This window comes from Podarcis melisellensis (assembly GCF_964234715.1).
Source record: "Podarcis melisellensis genome assembly, chromosome: 18".
Lineage (NCBI taxonomy): Eukaryota > Metazoa > Chordata > Lepidosauria > Squamata > Lacertidae > Podarcis > Podarcis melisellensis.
Window position 1 is genome coordinate 7,777,785 of NC_138536.1, and position 8,948 is coordinate 7,786,732.

General features: G+C 44.4%; 1 protein-coding gene across 10 annotated transcripts in view; it reads left to right on the forward strand.

Annotated features, from left to right (window-relative positions):
* Positions 1 to 7,971: 7,971 nt before the first annotated feature.
* The window catches only part of LOC309360855 (uncharacterized protein), a 143,993-nt gene continuing 143,016 nt past the window's right edge, over positions 7,972 to 8,948 (forward strand). For all 10 annotated transcript variants that reach the window (XR_014164247.1, XM_081895800.1, XM_081895799.1 and 7 more), the window contains exon 1: positions 7,972 to 8,075. The gene's annotated coding sequence lies outside the window, so the exon portion shown is untranslated. The remainder of the gene's footprint in view (positions 8,076 to 8,948) is intronic.

Consider the following 8,948-nt stretch of genomic DNA (forward strand, 5'->3'; position numbering starts at 1 on the left):
CCAGGGGAAATATTGTATTGTTTATTGGGTGTTGCATTCAACTTCAGACCCACTCAGAACCAGACTGACTGAAAGGAATGGACATGACTGGACTTAAATGCCACTGGTTTCAGTTAGTCCACTCCGGGACTGATTGAGTGAAAAAACCACAATGGAATAATCTTATGATCAAAGCCGCCTCTGTTTTTGTACTCAAGATCACTCTACTTGTTAAGTTAACCATTGTTTCCAACACAATAGCTGTATTATGATGTGAGTTTCATAGGAAAAAATACAATCTGACAGGAACAAAAACAGTAAAAAAATAAAATACACACCCCAGAATACTTGGCTGAAGGTTACAAACCAGTCTCTGAAGCCCTGTAAATGATTACAAGAAATTCAGATTGCGTTTATATGTCAAATAGGAGTGGCAGGTCCCAGTGAAACATGGCTTAATTGGTGGTATTCACAATCTTTCTTTTGTATTCTCTTTGTGGCAGGTCAGTTCCGTTGCAACATCTTAATTCATTGTGTAGTCTCTTGAGAATGTATTTTATGTGAGGAACCCTTTAAATTAGACTTTGACTTTGACTTGGTACACCCCCCCTTTTTGTCATATTTTTTTCTTGTTGTTTAGCTGTTTAGTCATGCCTGCCTCTTCGTGACCCCCTGGACCAGAGCACGCCAGGCCCTCCTGTCTTCCACTGCCTCCCGCTGTTGGGTCAAACTCATCCTCTTTCATCCCCTTCTCCTTGTGCCCTCCATCTTTCCCAACATCAGGGTCTTTTCAGGGAGTCTTCTCTTCTCATGAGGTGGCCAAAGTATTGGAGCCTCAGCTTCAGGATCTGTCCTTCCAGTGAGCACTCAGGGCTGATTTCTTTCAGAATGGAGAGGTCTGATCTTCTTGCAGTCCATGGGACTCTCCAGAGTCTCCTCCAGCACCAGAATTCAAAAGCATCAATTCTTTGGCGATCAGCCTTCTTTATGGTCCAGCTCTCACTTCCATACATCACTACTGGGAAAACCATAGCTTGAACTATACGGACCTTTGTTGGCAAGGTGATGTTTCTGCTTTTTAAGATGCTGTCTAGGTTTGTCATCACTTTTCTCCCAAGAAGCAGGCGTCTTTTAATTTCGTGACTGCTGTCACCATCTGCAGTGATCATGGAGCCCAAGAAAGTAAAATTTCTCACTGCCTCCATTTCTTCCCCTTCTATTTGCCAGGAGGTGATGGGACCAGTGGGCATGATCTTAGTTTTTTGGATGTTGAGCTTCAGACCAATAGCTTAGGGGGCTTAAAGTCTGTGACTCTGGCCCCTCCCCATTTTAAAGGCCCCTTCCAGCTGAGGGGAGGGGGCGGCTTGCTTCCTGGCCTCCCCTCCCCTCTGGGTTGAAATTGGTGGGGGGCCCGATGCCCTTGCTGATCCATTGGGGGGCTTATAAATGTGACCCTCCCCCATTCTGAAATCAGGGAGGTTGTAAGCGGAGAAAAGAACGGAGGACGGACTTCGCCGGTGGCGCCCTGAATTTTGATCCTGTGTTTTGTTCGCCGACTCTTTGCACGTGTTGTGGACCTGCACGTCTGTAGCTCAAACCCGTGCAGCGTAGCGTGCAGCGATCCCTTTCGTTTCCCCCTTTCCCCCATTCATAAAGCGCTTGACCAATCAACAAGCGCCCTTCCTGACAGCGCCCTCTTTCCTTTGGCGATCCGAAGCGCGGGATCAGGAGAAGTTGCGAAACATCGCCCTCTAGCGACGACTGCGTTGGTACTGCAGCTGCCAAAGCAGGGAACCCCCTAAATTCTCGATTTAGTAGGAATCTTTTGTTGTTGTTTAGTTGTTTAGTCGTGTCCGACTCTTCGTGACTCCATGGACCAGAGCACGCCAGGCACTCCTGTCTTCCACTGCCTCCCACAGTTTGGTCAAACTCATGCTGGTAGCTTCAAGAACACTGTCCCACCATCTCGTCCTCTGTCGTCCCCTTCTCCTTGTGCCCTCCATCTTCCCCAGCATCAGGGTCTTTTCCAGGGAGTCTTCTCTTCTCATGAGGTGGCCAAAGTCTTGGAGCCTCAGCTTCAGGATCTGTCCTTCCAGTGAGCACTCAGGGCTGATTTCCTTCAGAATGGATAGGTTTGATCTTCTTGCAGCCCATGGGACTCTCAAGAGTCTCCTCCAGCACCATAATTCAAAAGCATCCATTCTTCGGCGATCAGCCTTCTTTATGGTCCAGCTCTCACTTCCATACATCACTACTGGGAAAACCACGGCTTTAACTATACGGACATTTGTTGGCAGGGTGATGTCTCTACTTTTTAAGATGCTGTCTAGGTTTGCCATTGCCTTTCTCCCAAGAAGCAGGCGTCTTTTAATTTCGTGGCTGCTGTCACCATCTGCAGTGATCATGGAGCCCAAGAAAATAAAATCTCTCACTGCCTCCATTTCTTCCCCTTCTATTTGCCAGGGGGTGATGGGCCCAGTGGCCATGATCTTCGTTTTTTGGATGTTGAGCTTCAGACCATATTTTGCGCTCATTAAAAGGTTCTTTAATTCCTCCTCACTTTCTGCCACCAAGGTTGTGTCATCTGCATATCTGAGGCTGTTGATATTTCTTCCGGCAATCTTAATTCCAGCTTGGGATTCATCCAGCCCAGCCTTTCGCATGATGTATTCTGCATATATAAGTTAAATAAGCAGGGAGACAATATACAGACTTGTCGTACTCCTTTCCCAATTTTGAACCAGTCAGTTGTTCCATATCCAGTTCTAACTGTAGCTTCTTGTCCCACACAGAGATTTCTCAGGAGACAGATGAGGTGATCAGGCACTCCCATTTCTTTAAGAACTTGCCATAGTTTGCCGTGGTCGACACAGTCAAAGGCTTTTGCATAGTCAATGAAGCAGAAGTAGATGTCTTTCTGGAACTCTCTAGGAATCTTTAGGAATTCATAATAAATCATTCCAGTGACGGGTTTTGATCCTGCCAAGGCTGCTTTATTCAGGGAAAGGGTGGCCATCCGAGGAGGGGCTTGGGGCTGAGGCTGGCATTGCCCTAATCTCTGAAGCATATGGTCACGTCCCCACCTGCCCGATTTCATAAGGGTGAAGCCCTCCATCCTGACTTTGGAGGGTCAGACACAAACCCATCCTCCCGGTCTCAGTGTACAGTTGCACCTTAGGTCACATATGCTTCAGGTTACATACGCTTCTTTTTTTTTTTTAGAAGATATTTATTAAGTTTTTTTTAAAAAAAGGTTTATATAAAATTTAAAAAAACAGAAAACATAAAAAAGCAAAAATGCAAACATAAAAAACACATACAACAACATGTATAATTTCAAACCCTTATATTTGTAAAAACCTACTTTCCCGACCTCCTCGTACCTCCCCTTTCTGTATTCCAATCTCAAATAAATTCAATTCAGCAAATCCCTCCCCTAATTTCTATTTAATTTTTGACCCTTCTTTTCTTAATTTCATAATCATTACAGCTGAAAACCACTTAATTTCTAAATCAACATCGTTCTAACATTCAATAATTTTACAATGTCTCTTTACATTTCCAACACTTATTATCTGACAAGTGGTAGATTTTTGCAAGCTTGACTGGAGTCATGTACCACCTATAAGGGTTACATACGCTTCAGGTTACATACTCCGCTAACCCAGAAATAGTGCTTCAGGTTAAGAACTTTGCTTCAGGATAAGAACAGAAATCGGGTTCCGGTGGCGCGGCGGCAGCAGGAGGCCCCATGAGCTAAAGTGGTGCTTCAGGTTAAGAACAGACTCAGGTTAAGAACGGACCTCCAGAACGAATTAAGTACTTAACTTGAGGTACCACTGTATTGGAATGCCGAGAAAGACAAAGGGGGGATACTTGACCTGGTCTGGAGGGTCCGAGATGGCAGGTAATTCTCTTTGTCTTACATTTTTGATTGACACGGCATCAGTTTTCACCCCAATGCCACACCTGTTCTGTGACATGTTCGCGGCACGTGTGTGATGCTTCCAACCTGGAGAAACTTTTATTTTATTTTGTAAAATTTTTTATTAAAGTTTCAAACATTATATAAAAACGGAACAAAACAATAGAACAAACAAACAAAAACAAGTATAATTTCAATCCCTTATTTTCTTGTAACTTACTTCCCCGACTTCCTCATACCTCCCCTTTCTGTATTCTAATTTCCAGTTGTTAATTCAGCAAATCCTCTCCCTTATTTTCCATTTAAATTTTTAACCTTTCTTTTCTATACTTAACCATTACCGCTGGAAACCACATATTTTCTATGCCAACGTCATTCTAACATTCATTAATTTTGCAATCTTTCTTAAGATAGTCCTTAAATTTCTTCCAATCTTCTTCCGCTGTCTCTCTTCCCTGGTCTAACCTGGAGAAACTTTTAAAAAGGAGGAACCCCCTTTGTTCGGGGCTTCTCGCTGCATCTTCAATTTTTTATTCGGGAGTCATTGTTATCAGAACGTTTTTCCTGATGTTGGTTTGGAATCTCCTTTCTTGTAACTTTGCAATAATGTTCTGAAGTTATATACATACAGTGGTACCTCGGGTTACAGATGCTTCAGGTTACAGACTCCGCTAACCCAGAAATAGTGGTTCAGGTTAAGAACTTTGCTTCAGGATGAGAACAGAAATTATGCTCCGGTGGCGCAGCAGCAGTGGGAGGCCCCATTAGCTAAAGTGGAGCTTCAGGTTAAGAACAGTTTCAGGTTAAGAACAAACCTCCAGAACGAATTAAGTTCTTAACCCAAGGTACCACTGTGTATATAAACCAATAGCAAGAGATTCAGATGACGTTAAAGAATGAGTTTATCAATCAGGTACCAATCAGAACAAAGTGAATGGTCAGAAATAACGTCTCAACTGCGAAAAGAAGAATGGTTGGTGTAAACCCGACACCAAGTTAATAATTGCATTTCAGTGGGTCTGCTTTAGGTTTCATTCCAATCAAGGTGAAGAGATAATAATAATAATAATAATAATAATAATAATAATAATAATAATAATAGTAATGGTTTCCCTGGCCACTCTGGGCGACTCCCAACAGAATATTAAAAGCACTATAAAAATCACAGCCACAACATGCATTTAAAGCATTTTGGTAGCTCTAAATTGCAAGTAAAACAAGTGGCGGGTGGCCAACGCCATTTTGGCGACAGTTGTCCAGGGCGCAGAAGCCGCGGGACGTCGGGAAAACATGGAAGCCGTTCTAGGTGCCTCCAAGGGAATGAGGAAAAGGACGAGGTCTCTTTGCGACTTCCTTGGTTATGCGGGTTTATTAGTATAATAATTGGTTATTTTTAGTTTATTAGCAGGCCAGGAGGAAGGCTGCGCAGGGCAGCCTGGGAAGGGTGAGGGAAAGGCTGTGAGGAAACGCCTTCTCTCTTTCTCCATCGCTCTGCCCCTCCATCAAGTTTAAATGGAAGAAAAAGAGAAAAATAAAATGATAAGAAACAGGATCCTTGCTTGTGAGAAGAAGGGGCAGCAAAGCATGCTGGGAAGAAGGACGTGAGGGAAATGAAATGAAACCTAACAAAGGTTAATTTATCAATAAAGCTAATAAGTGAAGCCTAACAGAAGACATCTTGGGGCTTATTTATTCAGTTATATATTGGAAAATGGGTAAATTTCAATTACAGGAAACAGGATCCTTGTTTGTGAGAAGAAGGGGCAGCAAAGCATGCTGGGAAGGATGTGAGGGAAATGAAACCTAATAAAGGGTCATTTACCAATAAAGCTAATAAGTGAAACCAAACAAAAGACAATTTGGGATTAATTTATTGAGTTATACATTGGAAAATGAGTAAATTTCAACTACAGGACGCAGGGTATTTGTCTTTGAGAAGATGGGGCAGCAAAGCATGCTGGGAAGAAGGACGTGAGGGAAATGAAACCTAATAGAGGTTAATTTATCCATAAAGCTAATAAGTGAAACTGAACAAAAGACACCTTGAGATTGATTTATTTGGTTATACACTGGAAAAACCAGCAAATTTCAAATTTATTGAGGCTGGGAATCGACCATTGGCCTGACGGAGCTGGCAGTGCATGCTGGGAAGTCTGCCCCCCCCCAGTGTGCACCGTGCTGGCGGAGGCTGGCGGGAGTTGCAGGGCCTTTTGAGGGTGGCCCCTTCCCCTCCGAGGACATCATAGAAAGGCCCGGCCAAGTGCCCCTCCTCGTCCGCCAGGGACACCAGCGCCTGCAGCCCGTCCAGCTGGCCAGAGTCCCCCAAGGGCCAGAGAGGCTGGAAGGGGCAGGGCCCCCAGGTGGGCCCAGGAGAGAGAGGGGCCCCTGGGGGGATTTGCACTCTGCACGCCCTCAGAGGCCGGAGAGGCTGGCAGGGGCAGGGCCCCCAGGTGAGCCCGGGAGAGAGAGGGGCCCCTGGGGGGATTTGCACTCTGCACGCCCTCAGAGGCCGGAGAGGCTGGCAGGGGCAGGGCCCCCAGGTGAGCCCGGGAGAGAGAGGGGCCCCTGGGGGATTTGCACTCTGCACGCCCTCAGAGGCCGGAGAGGCTGGCAGGGGCAGGGCCCCCAGGTGAGCCCGGGAGAGAGAGGGGCCCCTGGGGGGATTTGCACTCTGCACGCCCTCAGAGGCCGGAGAGGCTGGCAGGGGCAGGGCCCCCAGGTGAGCCCGGGAGAGAGAGGGGCCCCTGGGGGGATTTGCACTCTGCACGCCCTCAGAGGCCGGAGAGGCTGGCAGGGGCAGGGCCCCCAGGTGAGCCCGGGAGAGAGAGGGGCCCCTGGGGGATTTGCACTCTGCACGCCCTCAGAGGCTTCGTAGTCTAAGCTCAGGGGGCTCTCTGAGCCGGCATCTCTCTGGGGGGTGAGGGGTTTCTTCCCATGGGTCAACATCCTTCTTAAATTGTGGTGCCCAGAACTGGACACAGTATTCCAGGTGGGGACTGACCAAGGCAGAACAGAGCTCAGTCTTGTAAGCCACTGGGATTAGTAGCAATAAAAGTAACAATAATCACAATAAGAAAGATAGTAATATTAGACTTGGTTAACAAATGTTTTTAAGAACATTGTTTACACATATTTGTACTGATTAGCTCTGTGTGCATTGCAATCACTTATTCATTGTTGTGCGTAGTAATTTTAAGTGCATTCTTAATATTACAATCAATGTGCAATACTGTTAAAATGCACATTTTCTTTAATTATGAACACAGAAATAAATGTCGCTCTCAATTCATCGGATGATGACCTGTGCCACAAAGAGGGAACCAGGCAGAGGGCCTTCTTGGTGGTGGCGCCCGCCCTGTGGAACCCCCTCCCACCAGATGTCAAAGAGGGGGAAAAACTACCAGATTTTTAGAAGACATCTGAAGGTAGCCCTGTTCAGGGAAGTTTGTAATGTTTGATGTATTTATCGTGTTTTTAATATTCTATTGGGAGCCACCCTGAGTGGCTGGGGAAACCAAGCCAGATGGTGGGGTATGAATAAATTGTTGTTGTTACACTAGATTTAATGAACACTCATATCAGAGTGCCCTGGAAATTGAGAGCCAGAGTCTTTTATATACTAACCTTTTATGCTCTTCCACATCCGTTTAATTCTCCGAAACCCCTCTTTTAGCTTCTTTTAGACTTTTATGTATACTTTGTGTTTTAATATTTTTTAGCTTTACGTTTTACAGACTGGAAATGACTGTACCCCACCCTACTGATGCTGGTCTACTACCGTAATAAAGATTTGATTGATTGAAATGAAAAATCCTATAGTAATGCAGTGATTGGACACTGAAATAATATAATACAGGGTGATTCATAATGAAATATACAGTTTCCAGGTCCTGTAAGACAGGCGCCGACACGGAAAACAGCTGCGAACCGTGAGGTAGATGTACTCATAAAGTGATGGAGGTGATAGTGCGCGTGTCACGTGACTAGTCAGGCGAAATGGCTGCGTCTGCAGTGGAGAAGACGTTTTGTGTTCTTGAATTGAGCAAAACGGAGTTTGTTGTGCAACGGCATTTGCGATTGCGATGTGTGTTGTGTGACAAACGGTGCATACATAGAACATCTGTGACTGTTTCGAAACTACTTTAAACATTCCCCTACAATTCTGTCACAGGTAACATGAGATATATTATATTCTTTTTTATAGTGTGTTGAAACTGTGTACTTCATTATGGATCACGCTGTATAATAATATAATAAATATAATATAATATAATATAATATAATATAATATAATATAATATAATATAATACATAACATACATATATCATACTTTTCCGTGTATATGACGGGGAAAATGGGATCCCCCATTTCCTTAATATTGAGTCCACCAAAATAGGGGGTGTCTTATACACGGGGGCATGTTCTACAGGGGAAAATACAGTAATATGTAATATAATATAATATAATATAATTATAATATAATATAATATAATATAATATAATATAATATAATATAATATAATAGCTAAAGGAAAAGGGACCCCTGACCATTAGGGCCAGTCGTGGCCAACTCTGGGGTTGCGGCACTCATCTCGCTTTATTGGCCAAGGGAGCTGGCGTACAGCTTCTGGGTCATGTGGCCAGCAGGACTAAGCCGCTTCTGGCGAACCAGAGCAGCGCACAGAAACGCCGTTTACCTTCCCGCTGGAGCAGTACCTATGTATCTACTTGCACCTTGACTTGCTTTTGAACTGCTAGGTTGGTAGGAGCAGGGACCGAGCAGCGGGAGCTCACCCTGTCGTGGGGATTCAAACCGCCGACCTTCTGATCAGCAAGCCCAAGGCTCTGTGGTTTAACCCACAGCGCCACCTGCGTCCCAATGTAATATAATATAATATCATATAATATCATATAATATCATATCATATCATATCATATCATATCATCATCATCATAATATAATATACCTTCCCCCAAATTAATATTTCATTATAATTAATATTAGTAATATTAATGAAATAAGTCAAGCCAGAGGCTCCTCCC